General features: G+C 45.8%; 1 protein-coding gene across 1 annotated transcript in view; it reads left to right on the top strand.

The window, feature by feature from the left end:
• Positions 1-20,952, top strand: part of PARVA (parvin alpha) — a 170,788-nt gene that overhangs the window by 364 nt on the left and 149,472 nt on the right. The window lies entirely within an intron of this gene.

Raw genomic sequence — 20,952 nt, 5'->3', positions numbered from 1 at the left:
GACCTAGCCGGCAGGCGGCGTCCTGCCTAGGCCGGCGTCCCCGCCCTCCCCGCGCCCGCCCGGAGGCTGGCTTTTCCTAGTGTCTGCTGAAACTTTCCTGGGCGCCGTCGCTCCCGCTCGCTGCCTTCCACAGCCGTTTCCTAGACCTGTCTAAGCCTCGAGCAGCCGCGGTGGCCTCTGGATCTTCCTCCATCCGCGAGGCCCGGTGGGGCTCTGTTAATGGAATAGATCAGTATCACATGTTTGTTGAACGAGTGCGCGAAGGGCTGGCCTGGCATCCCTGCAGCGTAATATACGATCAAGTCTCACTCAAGAAAAGCTTGGATTAGACACCAATTTAGCACCCTGGGCCACGACCCAGCGGTGAACTCAGGCATTCAGGACTTGCAAAAACCATTTTCTTTTTCCCACCAGAGGTAATTGAGGCAGTTTGTATTTTTTTTTTTATTTTCCAAAATAGTTTGCTTGTAAAAAAATAAATAAATATTTTTTGGTCTAATAGTTTTGCATCCTAATGTTTGGTTTGAAAATGAGGTGGCAGTTCTCAAGAAGCACCGTAGTGACGAGGGTCTAGATAGGAGTTGCCGAGTTCCAGTAGTCGGTCAGTAGTTGGAAACGGCCTTTAGAACGCGGTGATACCTGCTCCATCTCATGCGCTCCAGTTAGCTTGAAAACTACTTGGATGTTGAGAATGATCCAACTTGACACAAAGCACTAGATTTCTGTGCTGTAGATGAGGTGAGAAGTCGCCACGCATCTCGGAAGTTTTGCCCAGCCTTGTTTGTTTTGGTGAGCTGTTGAGCAGGGTGCAGTTGATAGCAAGTCATGAAACCTGCCTTAGGAAGTCCTTCTCTATTGTAGACTGCGCTTGTCCCTGCAGTGCACCTGCTACAGGCCTGTTCAGCCTAAGGAGGGGCAACTCAGGTGACTGAAGATGGTGTCCTACCAGGCCCTCTCACTCCATTTTCACCCTGGAGGTAGAAAAGTGTCCTGTACTTGGCCAGGTGGTGTGGTAGTTAAGGTGGCTGGATCCCACATGGCTGACTGAATGGTTTGCATCTGGACCCCTCACCTTGAGAAACATGCAGTTCACAGCGTGCCCACAATTCCTGGAGGAGAATGGAGAAGGGAGTGAGGCATGGCCATCCCCTTGGGGGTACTTCTCACTTTCCCTCTGTCTGTCTCTCTCTAGCTAGCACCGGTACCCTTTTTTTTTTATTTTCCAAAATAGTTTGCTTGTAAAAAAATAAATAAATATTTTTTGGTCTAATAGTTTTGCATCCTAATGTTTGGTTTGAAAATGAGGTGGCAGTTCTCAAGAAGCACCGTAGTGACGAGGGTCTAGATAGGAGTTGCCGAGTTCCAGTAGTCGGTCAGTAGTTGGAAACGGCCTTTAGAACGCGGTGATACCTGCTCCATCTCATGCGCTCCAGTTAGCTTGAAAACTACTTGGATGTTGAGAATGATCCAACTTGACACAAAGCACTAGATTTCTGTGCTGTAGATGAGGTGAGAAGTCGCCACGCATCTCGGAAGTTTTGCCCAGCCTTGTTTGTTTTGGTGAGCTGTTGAGCAGGGTGCAGTTGATAGCAAGTCATGAAACCTGCCTTAGGAAGTCCTTCTCTATTGTAGACTGCGCTTGTCCCTGCAGTGCACCTGCTACAGGCCTGTTCAGCCTAAGGAGGGGCAACTCAGGTGACTGAAGATGGTGTCCTACCAGGCCCTCTCACTCCATTTTCACCCTGGAGGTAGAAAAGTGTCCTGTACTTGGCCAGGTGGTGTGGTAGTTAAGGTGGCTGGATCCCACATGGCTGACTGAATGGTTTGCATCTGGACCCCTCACCTTGAGAAACATGCAGTTCACAGCGTGCCCACAATTCCTGGAGGAGAATGGAGAAGGGAGTGAGGCATGGCCATCCCCTTGGGGGTACTTCTCACTTTCCCTCTGTCTGTCTCTCTCTAGCTAGCACCGGTACCCTATAACAAACAAACAAACAAAAACAAAGTTTAGCCGAGAGTTGGCCTCTTCATACCTATTGCTATATGTGCAGCAGGAGAATGAGTCTGACGGTGTCCTTTCACCTTTATAAAGCAGATCAACCTGCTTTTCTGGACTCTTCCCTCCACCAGACCAAACACCCTCCATTTCTCCAGCCAGTCCTTACAGATTTTTAAGACCCTCTGGCCTCTGTCTCATCTGCCAAGGTTCCTACGGGAAACAGAAAACCAACTGAGTTATTCTGAAAATCATTTGGCCAATGGACTATTTCCAGAGCTGAGACAAGATTGATGGAACCAAGAAGAAGCTAATGGAGGGGGAGCTGTTACCATCCCAAGCCCTGAAAGGACATGGGGAGTAAGCCTGAGCCCATTAGAAGCTGAGTTATGGAAGAGAGGCTGCCGACAAGAACAGCTCAAGAGGAACCCAAGCACTGTCAGAAATATCAAATGAAGCAGGGAGCAAGGCCACAGGAAGTGTGTCCTCTGCGTGTTTTCTCTCCCTGTCCCAGAATTCTCTGCTGGTATTCCATTGGCTGAACTCGGTGGGAGGCCACTGGCAAGGGATTCTGTGTGATGCAGTGCATAGGGGCCAGCTCCCTTAGGGCACAAGCAGTGCAGAGGCTACCAGATGGTGGGAGTGGGAGTTAGTGAAGACTTCCTATCAGATGCTCTCAAAGGGTCCACACGATATAGCAGAGTCTGTGTCAGCCAGCCCAGATTAGAACAGGGCTGTTCTTATTCTAGCATAGACCCCATAGTCTATCAGTGTACTAAGGTCACTTTTATTCTGCCAGCAACATCGCATGGTTAGCTCTCATTGAGCAGCACATCATCATCTTACTCAAAGGCACTTCGTATTCGTGGTTCCTAAACCATACTTGTCCCTATCTTGGATTTACTCAATCGGGTTTTTCAAACCAAGTGCAAGATCTTATTGTTATCCCTGGTATATGGAACTGTAAAGTCCTGATTCTGTCGTTCAGTCTGTTAGCTATTCAGGGGTTCTACATGCATGAAGGGAAGCGCACATGGCTTCTTCTCCAGGGCCAGCTGCCTCCCAGCTGCTGCTCGGTGGTGATCCGACAACGCAGTTGGAGAAGGCAGGGAGGCTGGCCTGAAATGACTGCTCTTAGTGAGTGTGCTGCGTCCCAGTGATCCATCCATTCAGTCACAAGAAGAATGGGTCTTGCTCTGTATTCTGCTTACATCTGTGTGCTTGGCAGAATCTGCCTTCTTCCACTTTCCCCCTAGTATTCTGGAACTTCTCATTCATCGTGATTCCTCAAGATCACTGACATTGATCTTTATAAATCATCTGCTTGCTTTGGCATGGAGTCTTTCTGGGCCCAAGGACTCCCAAGTATCATTCATCTGCTACCTGCTGTGTCCTGCTATAGGACTCAAAGAGTGGAAGGACAGGATACACGTTAGTTATAATATTTAGGTCAATTTCATATACAGATATGTCTTCATGAGGATATCCACTGCATATCTCATAGAGTGACTATATGTCTCATAAGAATATGTTAAATGTGTTTTTATAAGAAAAACTAGTATCAGGCAAGTGAGAATAGGAGTTAAAGCATGGTCTTTAGGTGCAGACACACTCGGATTTGATGTCTGGTTTTGCCTCTTCTTTATTGCTGTGAGTTAGGACAAGTTCCTTAAACCTTCTGAGTCTCTGTTGCTTCATCTATAAAATGGGACTAAATTTCCTTCTTTACATGGCATAGGTATTGGCTCTTAAAATTGACAATTCAACTTAAAATGGTCTTTGGAATTTGAAATAGTCTTTTTATTATGACCTGTGGAAGTTTCTGCAGGTTCTGTAAATAGCCTAGTAGTCTGTGACTGTAAGAAGCATGTGTGGCATTATTTCACTTCCTTTGGGAGTTAAGGGGTCTTTCTTTGCAAGTCAGATTATCCTTTTCCCTAACATGTCACATTTCAGCATTCTAAACTGTAAACTATCTGGGCCCGTTCTCATGAGTTGTAGCGAAGTGGCTTTTATTTTTTTCTCTGTGGGTCTTCTCTTTGGGGTTTCTAGTCCCCATTTATGTTGTACTTGGCTATCCTGAGTTGATTCTTAGACTAGTAACTTTTCAGCATCTGCTTTCAGCTAGAAGACCACTTCTCAGCTTTCTTCCTCCAGATCTGTCCTGAAGACTGGTCTTTCCAGAAGCACCATCTTGAATCATATCTGCTAGCTGAAGTCCCCCCCCATTAGGCCAGTAGCAATGGCCATTCCTGTCATCTACCCTTTCATTTAAGTTCTTCTCTCCCAGAGTCTTAGTTTTGTCCATTGCCTGAAGCATCCAATGAGGGCTTTAATTTCCTAATTCTTACAACAATAAGATTCTTATTGGCTATCCAATGTTGCTGGGGACAACCCCCAATTCTGCAACAGATTTATGGCTTCTAGAGTAAACAGAACCCTTAGCACTGTGGAACAGTCATTTCCTTCTCTTCTAATCATCTGGCATTGTCATTTTCCAAACTGCCTTATCCAAACTCTCACCACTCAAACTCTTCCTCAGACCTCGAGATACGAAACTGAGGAGTCGTCTGAGCCCCTTTATGTCCCCTTCACTCCATCTCTCCCACCTGTGTCTGCACCTCTCCTTTCATACTCCCTGTTCAGTCCCTTCTCCCTTAGCTCATGAGGTCATTCCTTTCAGCCTCCTCCCAGACTTGGTGTTGGCAGAGCATCAATGGCTCATATTCCCCAGTCTTGTTCTTGCTCTCTCTCCTCCTAACACTCTGCAAATAGGCCTGCATCTTTCCCATTTTAAGAAGATCTCCAATGCTGGTTCCTTCTTAAGCTACTCACCGGAAATCAGCAAAATATTTCTGTACCTACTTTTCATGTCTTATCTCCTAGTCACTTTCTGATCCTTTATTCCCATTCACCAATTATTTATTGAGCACCTACCACGTACTAGGCATGGTGCTGGATACTGGAAAGAAAAAAACAGACAAAAAGCTCTGTCCTGAAGGAGCATACAGTCTAGTAGGGGAAACAAATAATAAGAAATAATAAGAAGGTAGCTTGGTAAAATGTGTGTATTTTGTTAGCTAATAAGAGCTATAGAATGAAATAAAGCTGGAAAGGGAGAAACGGGGTGTTGCGGCATGAGAGATGTTGGCAATTTTAAATAAGCTGAGAAGAGTGTATTTGAGTCAAGGCCTGAAGGAGGGAGGGAGAGAACCGTGTGTGTGTCTCCGAGAGGAACTTTGCAGGTAAGGAAGTTGCGGTGAGGCTGGGGTAAACTGGCGTATTACTGGGAGCAGGCAAGGAGGTCAGTATGACTGGAGAAGAGAGTGAGCACAGTATGGAAGGTGAGTTATTAGAGTAAGGGGTAATTAGAGTAAGGGTTGGGCAGGACTTAGAGGGCCCTGAAAGCCATAGGACTTGGGGTTTTACTCGGAGTGCAATGAGAAGGTTCGGGAGGATTTTGTGCCGAGGAAGAATATGGTCTCACTTCTGTTTTAACACAATGGTGTTAAGTGACTGAAAGTGGAGGAGAGGTGGAAGCAGGGACAGCTGAGAGCTCGTGGTGATTGGTAGCAGCGCGTTGGAGTGGAAGTGCTGAGCATCAAATTCCGGATGTATTTGAAGTCAGAGCAGATAGAAGTTACCAAAAAATTGGATGGAAGATGAGAGAGTAGAATCAAGGTGACTCCGGGTTTTGGTTGGAACAGCTGGAAAGATGGAATTGATTTTAACTGAGCCGGAGAATCCTGTAGCAGAAGGAGGTTTGGGGAGAAGAGCAGGAGTGCAGTTTCAGACCTGTCTGGTGGTGCCTACTTATCTCCAAGTGGAGATGCTAGGTTGCACTTGGCGCTTTAACTGTCGTTCAGGGAGGCTGGAGCTACAGTGGCTTGTAGGTGTCTTGAAAGTCTGAATGGGGTCCTCAAGGAAAAGAGCACGGAGAGAACACAGAAAAGGCAGAAGGACAGCCTACCAGCTTTCCAGCATTTAGAAGGTGGGCGATGGAGAGAGACCAGCAGGGAAGACAGGAAAGGATAGGAGCCAATGTGATAGCTGAAAAACCAGGAGAATTTGGAGTCCTGGGAGCTGTCTGGAGACCCGATTTTTTTCCCACTATTTAAGTGAATTCCCAGGCTGAGATCTCCAAGATCCACCATCTCCTTTTAAGTCAAATGCTACTTGTGTTCTCAGAGGCATTGTTCAACTTCCTCTTTTTCTTAAAATGATCTTCTCCTTCACTGAATTTATTCCCTATGTCTCTGACTACTCTTTTTCAGAACCCCTCGTCAGACTTCTTATTCTATGTACCCCCTCAGTAGCGTTTTCTGGGGTTCTGACCTCGCCTGCTTTACCCTCTATTTTTTTTCCCTGGGTTATCTGATTTGCTTCCATAGCTTCAACCCAGTGATGAGTCTCAAAGCCACATACCAAGTTCCCATCTCTCACCCATAGTCCAAATGCATCTTGCCTCTATCTGTTAGATACGACCCAGGATCCTCAAATTCAACATGCCCTCAGTGGAATTCCTGTTTGTCCTCCTTGCCCAAATCTGCCTTCACTCTGCCACCATCCCACCAACTGCCCAAGGTGGAGATGTAACGTCATCCACCATTTCTTTTAGGTCAGCCACCTTTTCTTAAAGAGCCAAATAGCAAATGTTTCAGGCTTTGCAGATCCTACTATTCACCCGTGCCCTCATTACCAGAGACAATAGGTAACAGATGTGCGTGGCGTGTTCCAATAGCATTTCAGTTACTGATACTGAAATTTGAATTTTACAGCATTTTTATGTATTAGGAAATATTCTTTTGTTTTCTCAGTCTTCTATAAATGAAGAAAATATTTTTAGCACTCAGGTTAAACAGAAAGAAGTTGCAGGCTGGCTATGGTCCGTGGTTGGTACTTTGACAACCCTTGCTCCTTTTCATGCCCACAACTAATCATGTATCGCAAAGTCCTGCTCATTCCATCTGCTAAATATCACTGCTTAATTCAGGCTTCATAAGTGCACTAGATTGTTTATTTTTTAAACTCTACCATCTTTATTTCCCACACAAAATAATGTGTTGTCCATCTAACTAGTCTTCCCATCTCTGGTCCATTTTTGATCAATCCTTCCTTCATCCTTTTGCCAATATGTTGTTTTTAAAACACAAAGTTATGGAGTCAACAGGTGGCAAATGCTTATGGTACTGGATTCCCACATGGCAGACTGCAGTTCGAGTCCTGGACCTGGGCAGCTTGAAAATCCCACCAGGTGCATGTGCATGCATGCCCAAAAATCCCAAGAGGAGATTGGAGGAGAAGGGATTATGCATGGCCGTCTCCCCTGGTGTGTAATTTCTCACTTTCTCTCTCGAGCAAGTGCACATGCCCTGTGACAAAAACCTTTTAAAAAAAAAAAAAAAAAACCCACACTCAAAGGTAATTTCTTTCCAGCCAGAATACTTAGCATGGCATTCAAGACCATCACAGCTCCTCCTTCCTTTACATTTTCGGTCCTATCTCCTCTATTTCTGTTCTGAAAAATCTCCATTTCAACCACAGCAAACTACTCTTCATTTCCCAAGTGTCCTGTTCTCTCACATATTTTTAACCTTTACTATAGTTCCATAGTTCTGGAAAGGCCTTACACCCTCGTTCTGGAAAGGCCTTACCCCCCCCCCCCCCTTTTTTTTTTTTTGCAATAGATTCTTTTTCGTTCATTAAGATCCAACTCAGATGCCCTCTTCTGCATGAAGGGGTCTGTGTGTGCATATCACACGCTATGGCCCTGCCCAGCATCACATTTAACATATAATGGTATGGAAATTTCTATGGAATGAATTGCCCCGTATTTACCTTGTGAAAACAACCTACCACTAACTGGCTATGTAATCTTAGGCAAGTCTCTTCCCCTTTCTGGTGTTAAAATTTACCCATTTTTAACATTAGGGGATTATGCCAAATTACCTCTTGAGACCCTTGCAGCATGGGTATTCTATGATATCTGAGCTTCTATTTCAGCAGGCTTCTCTCAGATTTAGTTTTATTGTCTGTGTAGGGTGGTCTGGGAATTACATCATCACAAAGACCTCTTTCTTTCCTCCACTAATGAAGGCACCTCTGTGTCGGGAGGAGGAGATGGATACCAGGATAAGTGGGCATTGGCCCAAGGACACCTCCAAATTAGGAATCAGACTGCTTGTCTCATGGAATATCTCTATTTGGTTAACAAGCACAGTTCGTCATTATGTTTTGGCCATTAGTACAGGAGAAGAGATGAAATCCCCGTGTAAACATGTGTAAGCATTTGAAATCTGTGCTTACTGTCATGGAAAAAGAGCCACTTTGGAGGGAAGCCCCACAACAACTTCAGTAATCAAATATTTTTAAAGGGGCCAGCCCTGTAGTGTAGTGATCAAGCGATGTACAGAGGCTTCTGGATCCCACAGGCTGACCTGGGTTTGAGTCCCAGCCCTTTGGCTTAAAAAAAAAAAAAAATCCGTGTGCTCAGGATTATGGTGGGATGGAGAACTAGAGGACAAGAAGATCATGACACAATTAGGCCTTGTTGGGGATGCTTTCTCTCTCTTGCTCTCTCACATGCACTCTCTGGCATTAAAAACAAAAACAAAAACAAAAACCTTTTAAAAATAATAGGAGCTAGCCAGTGGTGTAGCAGCAGTAAAATATGGCACTCTGCAAGGCCAACACACACAGAGGGGCTCTGGGTTCGTGTCCAGAGATCTTCCCAAGTACATCAGGCATCCATGATCTGGGGATGACTGCGGCTGGGGGTGGATCACAGCTTCGAGACCTTGCTGAGGGTGCTCTCTTGTCTCTGTATCTCTTGCTTATGGAATAGATGAATAAATAAGCTTTAAAAAGGTAAAAATCTCTCTTAAAATTAAAAAATAAGATACTTTAAAAAATAGATGTAAACATTTCTTTACATTTCCAGCATAATGTGTAGCCTTGTAGGAAATTCTGCCAAGGGGTTTGCCTGAGGACCAGAGCCCCAGGACAAGGAGGTGGCACGCTGCAGACACCAGGAAGGCAGGAATTGTGTTTGTTTTGCTCATGCCCTTTTGTATCCCTGGTGCCTAGCATAGTACCTGGTACTTAAGGAGTGCTCAGTAGAATATTTCTTAACTCACTGCCTGAATCATCAACGGGCATCTATTCCCACTGCAGGAGCCTCCCCAGTCACTAAACTCTGTTGTAATCTCGGATGATGACTCTTCTGGCCCTCCTATACCATCCAGGCCTCAACTTTTGGCCCTGTGTATGTGTGTGTGTCTTATAAAAGGCCTCCTTTTAAAACAGTTTTTAAGAGAGTTTTTTGGTTTGTTTGTTTGTTTGTTTTTTGCTATAGCGTGCATGCGCTCACTGGAGAGACAGAGAGACAGAAAGCAAGAAATTTCCGCCTAGGGAGGATGGCCATACCTCAATCTCTTCTCTTCCATTCTCCTCTTGGGATTCTGGGCATGCATGCACACATGCCTGGCATGACTTTTAAGCCATTGGGTCTGGTCGACTACGTGTGAGTCCAGTCATGTAACCATTATGTCAACTGCTGGTCCCCAAAGACCTCCTTCTTAACCCCAGAAATCTCTTTACCCCTTTTGGAAAAATATTATTGGTTAGTCCTATTACTTAAAACACATGAAGGCCCCTGAGACAAAATGTTTGGGTCCCAGAATCTGTGGGTGCTGATTGTAGCAGCAGCAATGAGCGTCCTAGGATGCCCACTGGTCAGAGCAGGTGATGAGGTGGAGCATGGAGGCCAGTGTTCTTTGTTTTCATTCAGAAGAGCTTGCTTTGCACATATTCATGTTAGAGTACTGGAATGAAGAAGGGCTAAGTGGAGCCCATTCGCCCGATTTGGGGAAGTAAGAGACGTGTGTAGACCCAAACTCAGCAGATGCCGTTCACGATTCCTTGATTTGGCCCAGCCGCTGTGGTGTACAGGAAGATCACTGCTTGTGAGGTCCAGGTTTGGTCCTCACACCATGCTGGGCGTGGTTGCCTGCATCTGTAATCCTAGCTAATTGGGAGCTGGGGGTGGGGGGACCATAACACAGCAAGACTTTGTCAAAAAATGCGTATTTCTTTCGCCCTTGCCCTCTTTTTCTCTCTCTCATAAAGAAAAAAAATTCCTTTAACTCCCCAAAGTCTCCTGTTTCTCTCCCCGCACCTATGCCCAGTGCAGCGTCCTTCCCTCACTAAAGCACAAAGCTAAAGAAAGCTGCGAAGCAGCCAAAGGCAGGGCGACTAGCTGTAATCCTCCACAAGAGTCCCATAACTACTGCAACTCTCCCCCTTTCAACCTGTCCAAAAACAATGACAAACTCATTCAAAGGAGAGAATGGGTCTATGGCACACCCTCACTGAGCTTGGCCTTGCATTTGGTCATTGTGGCTACTTAATTTTCATTCAGGCCTGACACAAATGTTTGCACGGCATGGCTTTGCTCTGGGACTCGCCTAAACACTGGCTCTACTAGCGTTTGCTAAACAATAGTTCTGTGTGCCCGAACAGGCCAGCCTGCCCAAGCTTCCGTGAACCAACCTTGTGACCAGTGTCATGGACTTCTTTTGGAACCAGCCTCAGGGAGATGTTAGACCACAGATGGAAGAAACAGTGAACTTTACCCTTTTAAGCAGAAATGTTCTTAATTATTACACACTCTCTTGAGGAAAAAAGAATGAACCAAATCAACCTAGTATCTGTTTTTTCCCCCTCATTGTAAAATTAAGCCCACGCTTATGGGATTTATAGAAGAATAGATGAGAGAGTCATGCAAAGCGCCAACTCTCTAAGGCAGTCATTACTGTTTTGGTTCATTTCTATTCTTTTCCTTTATTATAACTTTTTTCCTTTTTTATATTGTGGATATATTGTGTATATAATATAAAAATACTTTATCTTTGTTTTTTTATTAATTATAATGTCCATTTTTTCATATTGTCGTTACATTTTATTTATTTATTTTTTAATTGCTAGAGGATGCATGTGTTTGCCAGAGAGGAACAGAGATAGAGAGAGAAGGAGAAGGCACTTCCATGCCCCATGGATATGGTCAGGCTTAAATCCCTTCTCCTCTATTTCTCCTTCCTGTTTGGATTTGGGCACACACGTGTACCTGGTGTGTTTTTCATGGGTTCGGGAGGGGCCCGACCCTAGCAGGCAGTATGCCTGTGATCTTGGCTGGCTGGGTGCAGGGATCATAGCATAGTGAGATCCTGTCAGGGTGTCTGCCTCTCCCTGGTTCTCATAATAAATAAATAACCGATGGGGAGGGAGGGAGGCTTACGTCATTAGGCTGAAAGTTTGTCTGCCTCTGGCCAGCAGGGCCAGGTTCCTAAGGGGTTGGGGTGGGAGGGTGTGGTCAGGGGACAGCAGGCAGGTCCGCACTGTAGCCCGTCCTGTCATGGTCCTAATGTCATCCCATGTCCGCTCCCTCTGACGGAGACCAGGGTGTGGCTACTTTGAGAACAGTGGTCCTTACGGCCCCCTCGGGAGTCCCAAGCACCGTGCCCTGCGCCCTCTGAGCCCTCTGAGCCCTACCAGCTACCATGTGAGACCGAGGGAGGTGTGTGAAGTCCCTCTTTCTCCTGAACTCTTCCTCTCTCTCTGCTCTTAAAACACAGCTAGGTACTATATACCTGGGAAGTCACCACAGCCTTGTGGCCTGAATGCTGCAGTAGACATTTAGGGCCACCATTTCGTGGCATGATGCTTTCCAATTGGGTCTTAGAGCCAAAGGAGGACCCCAGACTGACAGGAGAAGGGGTAGGTTCTGGAGTGGGTAGGGCATTCCTCAGAGCTTCCTGTCTTCCAGCTGTCTGCGAGTCAGTTGTCAGGCCCTCCCTTTTCTCTGAAGAGCGACTCTGTGCTACCTAGCATGTCACCATCACCCTAGTCACTCGGGGGCTGGGGGATTCTGAGGAGTTCCTAGGGGAGGTGTCAACATTTATTTCACCATGGACTCACACTTTTCCCTTCATTCATTGCCTTCTCTCTTCTGAAGTCCAGAGCTTCTCCCTCTTTTAGGCCGGAAGCCTGAGGAGCCGTGAGTACAACGAATCTGCTGGGGATGATAATGACAAGCAGTGAAGGCCCAGGCTATAGCCTGGTTCTGTTCCACAGTAACAAAGACCCAGGTCCCAGAGTTCCCCGTCACAGCCAACAGGCTCAGCGGAACAGGTTCCGGGCTCGTTTCTTTGCAGGGTACATTCATCAGTAGAATAATCTGCCAATTGCCGCATTACCTTGACTTTTTAATTCAAGCCAATTATCCTGAAGGCAGTTTTTGCTTTGGCCGCTTAGCTTTGGTTGCAAGGCATGCTGGGAGCCTGGGATAGGAAGGCTGAGGACAGAGTTCAGGGGAAGGGGTCTGCACTGCCAATCACCAAGTCAAGGGGAGGGACATGCCAGGGCTGTGGAGACAGGCCCTGAGGCAGCAAGGTGTAGGAAGCCTGCAAGGAGAATTCTTATCTGAGTCCTAGGTTGGGAAGATTCATCCAAGTTTAGGCTGGGTCTTGGATCCAAAGTCCTGGGACAGAGCTGGGAGAACTTAGCAGGCAAGCCAGGACCCTGGCTGAGTAGGTAAGGGGGTGGGCAGCTGCAGGCTCGAGTGGACCCAGGAACCACGGGCCCACACAAGAGACGACGTGGGAAGACTGCTAATGCTTGCCAAGGGACCCGGTTCTTGCTTTTCTCCCCCACCTTCCCACACTCCAGGCTTGGACAGTAATTCCCTCTCAGTTGGGAGGGGTATTCCACTTCACTAGGAGGCTGAACCATCACTGGCTCCCAGCCCAGGTAGGGCAGACCTGCAGAGGACAAGTAGTTAATAATGACAGCTGGGAAAAGCCAGGGTAGCAGAAACCGATAGTTGTGATGCTGTTTGCAAAAGACGGGGAGGGTAGCACAATTCCATTTTAAAGCAGCTCTCAGGATGCTAGCAAGGCCTGCCTGCTATAGCCCTTTGCAAGAAATGGCTGCTGCTTCTTGACTAAGGGTGGCAAGGCCTCTCGGGGTCGGCTCAGAAGCCCTTCCAGCTCATGCCCAAGCTCCTGAACAGAGTGATCCCTTTGCCTGCCTGTCGTCCATGACTATCATTGTGGTAAATTGCAAGGCTCTCACAATGGCCTTGGAGAAGCAGATTCATTTGTTCCTTCTGGTTGGCGCTGTGCAGACTGTGGCCAGGGTGGTGGGCCCCCAGGTTTCACACCCTGTAATGGCCCCGCGGGGGGTGGATGTGAGCACTATTGGGACCTGACACTTCAATAAATCTGAGACATTACGCTGTGGAGATCAAAGTTCAGAACTGCTTAAATTGGTGTTGGAGCAGGTGGGAAACAGGAGTCCAGGGCCACGAATTGGATAGATGGCAACCGTTGTTCAGTGTGTAAGCCTGAGTGTCAGCTTTTCAAATGATACGACATCCATTTAAGTAATTTGGACTCCCAGCTACCTGGCCCTTTCAGTGTTACTGGTTCTAGGAAGTGTGATTCATGGTCTAGCTTATGCTCTTGTGTGAAATTAAGTGAAATAAAAAAAAAAAGAAAGAAAGAAAGAAAAAGCAAGAACACCCTGCTTGTATCTCTGCAGTTAGAAGGTTGTGTTTGTACAGGGTTGGTATCAATGGGTTGTCAGCTTCCATAGGAGTGTGGGTAACAATTTCATTTCCTACCTGGGTGAGTTCGTAACTCCCCAAGCTTCACTTCCAGCCATGACCTCTCACCTTAACTTCAGACTCATTAGCATGTGTGTGTCACGGCATTGTCATTTGCACAGAGATGGACCTGGATTTTAACACGAGGCTTCTCCCAAAGGCTTCTGATGGAATGGGAATGTGCTCTAGTCTCCCATGGAAACTCAAGTTCAGAACAAAGGAGTTCTGACCCACAGGGAAGAGTGGGTGCTTTTAATTTTTAAGATGGAAACTTTAGGGACCAGCAGTTAGCGTAATGGCTCTGTTGCCGGACTCCCACATGGTCGACCGCGGTTCAAGTCCCGGACCTGGTGGCTTAAACTCACACCAGGCGCGTGTGCGTGCGTGCCCAAGATCCCAAGAGGAGAATGGAGGAGAAGGGATTGTGGTGTGGCCATCCCCCTTCGGGGGTGATTTCTCGCTTTTTGTCTCTCTGTCTCTGTCTGTCTGGTGAACGCACACGCCCTATAGCAAAAACCTCTCCAAAAAAAGAAGAAAAAAAGATGGCAACTTTATTGAGATACAGTTCTCCCATTTAAATAGTGTCAGTGGGAACCAGCAGTTAGCGTAATGGCTATGTCGCTGGACTCCCACGAAGTCGACCACGGTTCGCATCCCGGACCCGGTGGCTTAAAACTCACGCCGGGCGCGTGTGCATGCGTGCCCAAGATCCCAAGAGGAGAATGGAGGAGAAGGGATTGCGGCGTGACCATCCCCCCTGGGGGGTGATTTCTCGCTTTCTGTCTCTCTGTCTCTCTGTCTCTCTCTGTCTGTCTGGCGAGCGCACGTGCCCTATAGCGAAAAACCTCTCCAAAAACAAAAAAAAAATAGTGTCAGCCATTGGTTTTTAGCACATTCATTTACTCAGCCATCAATCACTCCCCGCCATCTCCCCTCTCAATCCCCTACCCTTGGACAAAACTAGTCTGTTTTGTTAGTATGGATTTGTCTATTTGAACATTTTATAGAAATGGAATCATTCAGTTTGTAGTCTTTTGTGACTGGCCTCTTTTTAAAAATTTTTTAGAAAGAATGATTTATTTATTTATTCATTCATTCATATATTTTAATTTGACCAGAGAGAGACACACAGAGAGAGAGGAAAGTGAGAAAGCAAGCCACCAGGTCTGGGACTTGAACCGTGGTCAACCATATGGGAGTGTCCAGCACCTTAACCACCACGCCACCTGCTGGTCCCTGTGACTGGCCTCTTTCAGGCAGCATAATATTTTCAGGGTTCATCCATGATCTAGCATGTACCAGCTCTTCATTCCATTTTGTGGAATGAAAATACTATTATATGGATATACCCATTTTGTTGACCCGCTCACCAGTTGATGGCACTTGTATCATATATACTTTTTTGGCTATTACGAATAATGGCTATAAACGTCCGTGTGCATGTTTTCATTTCTCGTGGGTTTATACATGTGAGTGGCATTGGCTCATAGGTCTGTGTTCAACATTTTGAAGAATTGCTGGACTGTTCCCCAAAGCTTCCACAGCACTTCCATCCCCACCAGCCATGCACGAGTGTTACTGTTTCTTCACATCCTTGCCGACACCTGTTACTGTCTGCATGTTAGCCCTCCTTGTGTGAGTAAAGTGTGTCTCATTTTGGTCCTCACATTTCTTTGATGGTTATCTTTTCATGTGCTTTTGGTCACGTGTATATCTTGATTTTTTTTCTTTTTTAGAATTATTTATTTTAATTTGATTTATTCATTCATTTATTTTTAATTTGACCAGAAAGAGGGAAGGCGAGAAAGCAAACCACCAGGTCCAGGACTTAAACTGTGGTCGGCCACATGGGACTGTCCAGCACCTTAACCACCCCACCCCCTGCTAGCTTCAATATATCTTCTTCTTTTTTTTTTTTTTTTAAATTCTACAGAACTCCGTGTATTTCTCCTCCGTCCTGAATATTATGAGAAGCCTGGCTGTTGATCCAGAAAAGTGCATGCCAGGGAAGTCTTCTCTCATTTTTTGACGTTGACTGGGAGGACCAGAGACATGCTGCATCTTGTGTCAGGCATTTCGTCTTGCAGGATGACTATATTCCTGAAAGATTTCCTGTTAAGCAAACTGTCATGACCCTATTATATCACTGGCCCTCATTATTACATTGGAAAAAATTTCACCTGGAATACAATTCTAGACTAAAATTGTAAAAACAAAGCAAAACCAAAAACATAGAAAACAGCAAGGATTTAAAATTTGTACACTTAAGTGGCATGTGGAAATCCCTGATAATATACCACTACTTTCCAACAACACTAACAACAATGGCAATAAGAAGAGCAACCCTCAAGGTGTTTATCTTGCAGATACAGATATAGAGGCCAACAGCCCTACGTGCTCTGGATAGAGCCTCTTTTATTCAACTGACACATGAAACTGGCTTTATATTTATCTGTCACCTAAACATGCCTCACTGAATATCAGCAACCAGGAGGGTAGGTAAGAGCCACTCAGGAGAGTGAATCGATGACACTGTTTTGTTTTTAAGTGAAAGTTTTGTTATAGGGCATGTGTACTCACCAGAGAGACACTGACTGAGAGGTAGAAAGGAAAAAAGTCACCCTCACCCCCAGGGGGGATGGCTATGCCACAGTCCTTTCTCCATCCTCCTCTCAAGATTTTGGGTATCACACATGCACCTGGCATGAGTTTTAAGCCACCAGGTCCAGGGCTCTAACCGTGGTCAGAGGGAGTCCAGCGATGTAACGTTAGGCCATCTGCTAGTCCCTCAGTGACACTATTCTGAGTACTTTTCAAATGCAGGGCATGGTCTAGGTACAGGACAAAGGGAGAGGGTAATATAGAGGAAGAATCTGGAATTCATGGTGGCCACTGTCTATCTGGGAAGGTGTCATAACCATTTAAAAGGCAATTTATTCATTACAAGAGAAATGCAGATATCATTGCAAAACAAACAAAAAAAAGTTCACTGTTTGTGTACTCAGGCAACAAAGTGATGCCATTGTCATTAGATAGGAGAAAACCATGCAGAAGGATTGTAAAATATTTCAACACCTAGTGAAGGCAATTTGGCAATACTTGCCATACATACAAATGCATTTATTTCCTCTTTGGCGCAGAACTCCTTCTCAAGGTTTTTATCCCACAGATATGCAGCCAAACGGGAAGCAGGTGTGTGGACTTGTGCAGTGCTGTAGGGCCAGGCACCATGACAGGGGCTTTACATTTATTAGCCTACTGGATATTCTTAACAGCCCCATGAAACAGGTATTATTAGCATCTTTGCCCTTTTGCAGACAGGAGACTGAGATACAGAGAGGCCAGGTAACTTGACCAAGGTCAAAGCTAATCTACTAGTGAAGGCAACAACTGGCTGCCATGACAGTCAAGCCCCCAGTTCTCACAAGCTTAACATAATAAAAGTTTATTTCTGGTTTATAACAGAACCCAGTGGCATAGTTCTTGATTGGAATACCTTCCACATTGTCATCCAGGGATCCAGGCCCCTTTCATCATAGGCTCTGCCTTCCTCTAGGTTCTTCCAATCTTTAGTACTTACCCAGTGGGTGAGAAAGAGACCCAGGACTACAGTTTTTGGGAAGTTTTTGAGGGCCATGCCTGGACGTGGTGTCTAATGCTTCTGCTACCTACTATGGCCAGAACTCAGCTACATGGCCACAACTAAGTGCAAGAGAGGCTGAGAAACATAATTTCATTATGTGCCCAAAGGGAAAGGAAGTGGGTTTTCGCAAACACATTCATATGTTGGCCATTGCTAGTAAGTGGAAGACATGGGATTTGAGCTCAGGCAGTCTGGCTGCAGAGGCTCGCTATAGATTGACAACGGCCATGTACAGGATTCTGTACTGCCCTCTCTACTCCCTGCGACCTTGCTTTGAACAGTTGCTCAAAGGTCTGAAAAAAACTATAGGGAGTGGCACAGGGTTTTTTTTTTAAATTTTTCTCCTAAATTAACTGTTTTTAATAAAAATTAATACTGTTTGTTCTGTGCTTAGAACAGTGCCTGTTCTAAGCATTTTAAATGTTCTGTTTCGTTTAGTTCTTAAAATATCCTCATGAGATAAAAAAAGATTGTTTTTATGATTATTATTTAATTTGCTAGTAGGTGCATGTACTCACTGGAGAGAGACAGAGAAGGTGAGAAAGCACCCCCCATGGGATGTTCCCACTACACTTTCTCCTCATCCATTGCTTCTTTTAGGATTTTGAGTGTGCACGCATGCACCAGGCATGTATTTTTAAGGCTCCGGATCTAGGATTCGAACCACACAATTGGCCATGTGGGATCTCTTAACCATCATACCACCAGCTGGTCCAAAAATTATTATTATCTTTAGGTGAGGAAGCTGAAGCAGAGAGCTTGGTTCCATGTCCAAGGCCATATGACCAGGGTGTCACCGGGCTTTGAACAACCCCCCCCCCCCCCCCCCCCCACACACACACACCTACTGTGCAAGGAAAGGGTCTCAGGGAGGAGGGAGAAAATTTAAGGCCAAGACCATCAAGGTCTCAAAGCCCAGCTAGAGCCTTGTTTGGATTCTGCTTCAAACCAGTCAACTTCTGCTAGTCACATTGTGAGACAATCAGGAAAACAGCAATGCTCGTGGGAGATCAGGTGCTGATATGGAGCCACTGTTAACTTACAAGGTGTGGAAGTGTGTGGTGGTTATATTAAAAAGGGTTTCCTTTCCCAGACACCTACCGAAAGCTCTATGGATGACTTGATAACATGTTTAAGATTTGTGTCAAATCATGCAGTGCAGGGGCTTGAGGGGTACATGGAAGCCAGGTGGGCACACGTGCTTCTTACTGTAGATTGGGGATGATGAGGTGAAGGATTCTTGTACTGTTCTCTCTATTTGGGGGGTATATTTGAAACTTTCCATTAAAACACAATCTGAGCAGACTCCAGTGAATCACAGAGTTCCTGTAGCCCTCAGACGGTAAATGACAGCGTCAGTGGGGGGAGGGTGCTCAGAACACTGAACAAATTTACTGATGAGCAGCTGTTTTGCAAAGCAGGTCTTCAGGGACTCTGTTTGGAAGCCATTGGCTGGTTTTAATTCTGAATCTGAGATACCCCAAGAGGTAGTGTTTAGTGCCTGGAGAAAGGCTCCTGAAGATGAGCCCTTGAGCCTCCAAAAATAGAAGCTCAGACTTGCTGGGCAAGGGGGGACCCGGCCAAAGTCTGGGGCACACTCTGGCCAAATGGCCTCATCATGTTGCCCAGTCCAAGGCAATATCTTGCTGAAAGGCACCGCGTGGTCCAGGCCCCAGCTGCACGTTAATTAAACAGTGAAAATCCATCAAAGACTGGGCCTCCTCCTCCGGCCAGATCTCCTGAGGCCCAGGTGAAGCCAGCTCTCAGCTGGCCATGGGCCAGGAGGAAGGTGGACCACGGGCCTCCCAAGTCCCCGCCTAAAATCAACAGCCCACGCTCAGCAGCCCGCCTTCCAACCCAATGCAAATTAAGCCTGGCATTTGGAGATGGTATTAGAGGTCCTAAATCAATATTCTTGAGGCAGGCTTAGAACAATTAAAACCTTGCTTTCCCACTCAGATCACTGGAATATGTGTGAACATAAGTTTTCAGTTCACTTTAAAAACTCAGCAGGTTGACAAAGATAGGGGTCTGAGCATAGATTGTTCTGTCCTGAGCATCTTTTCCTTTTATTTGCGTAAGCATCCAACCCAAGGGCCTTCCTGTATGACATCATACTTAATCCCTACAGGAACCCTGGCAGGGCCTGTCACTTCTATTTTACAGAGGAGGAAACTGAGGCTTAAGGAGGTGAAGTGGCTTGCCTAAGGGGTAAGTAAGTGGTAGAATTGGGATTTCAATCCACTTTTTTTATATGAGAGTTCAACCCTTTGCAAACTCTAACACTACTGGCTTTTCTGAATAGTGTTTATTTTTCATTCATCAATGATAACAGCTAACAATGATAAATCAACAGTAACAATAGTAACTGTTTAATATTTTACAGTTTGTCTAGTCTTTTAAGGTGTTGGCAGTTTTTCTAACAAATATGTATTGAGAGGCAAGCCTGGTAGAGAGGTTCTTGGACCCTGGAGCCAGACTGCCTGGTCCCACCGCGCACTGCTGTGTAACCTGTGTGAACAAGCACCTGCCTCACGAGGCTATCTTGAAGATGAAAGGGACTGGGATGTAAAGTGTTTAAAATAGGGCCTGGGCCCAGCTGAAGGGGTGCGAATGGGCAGGCATTTCTGTGGGGTTCAGGGGCCTTAGGGGATGCCTGGATTCCGCTCTTAAGCCAGATTACTAAGGCTGGGTACAGGGTGTGTGCCGTGGGCCTTGCTGGCTGAGGAGCTGAATCAGGAGGATCACCTGTGAGACTCTGGCAAAAATAACTCCCCCTCCCTCCCACTGCATGTGCACCCTCTCTCTCATTCAATAATTAATTATTAAATAAGGCCTGGCGTCAGTGGGCGTCTAATAAATATGAGCCCCTGCCAGATGCTGCCAAGGCTCTGTGCTTTGCTCTCCTGGAACTTTCTTGTGGCTGTATTATGGTTGACCAGTTGTCATTACTTCCATGTTATTTTCACTTATTTTTAAAAATTTTCTGTAGGGCCCACTGTGCTCACTGGAGAAAGACAGAGAAAGAATAAGGGAAGGTGAGAAGGAAGCCCCAGGGAGAATGGCCATGCACAGTCCTTTCTACTCTGTTCTCGGAGGATTTGAGACGTGCACATGCCTGACGTGTTTTTCAAGCTACTGGGTCCAGGACTTGTACAGCATAGTCAGCCATGTGGAATGTAGTCACCTTAACCACCATGCTACCTGCTGGCCCCTACTTCTGTTTTAACAATGGTTATGTTTACAGTAAAAAAAAAAAAAAAAAAAAAAAAAAAAGAAGTTCTGAGGTCAGAAATACAAACTTCACAGTGAAGGGTCCCTTTCTACTTTCTAGCTTGAAAGATAACAGTGTAGCCTGTTAGAAATGCTCCATTTTTACAAGCATATGTGTTGTTTTTGTTTCTATATGGCACATGGCACATATGTTCAGAGTATCTAACACCAGGGCTGGCAGGTGGCATGGTGGTTAAGGTGCTAGAATCCTACATGGCCAGCTGCAGTTTGAGTCCCAGACCCAGTGGCTTGCATTCTCCCCTTCCCTCTCTGGTCAGATGAAAAAAGTCATAAGAATTAATAAAATTAAATAAATAATAATTTTTTTTCTTTTTTTTGGAGAGGTTTTTTTTTTTTTTTCTATAAGGGATGTGTGCT

Source organism: Tupaia chinensis, unplaced genomic scaffold (genome assembly GCF_000334495.1).
Source record: "Tupaia chinensis unplaced genomic scaffold, TupChi_1.0 Scaffold144767_1, whole genome shotgun sequence".
Classification (NCBI taxonomy): domain Eukaryota; kingdom Metazoa; phylum Chordata; class Mammalia; order Scandentia; family Tupaiidae; genus Tupaia; species Tupaia belangeri.
Note: the sequence above shows the minus strand (reverse complement) of the source record. Positions and strands in the feature narration are given on the sequence as shown.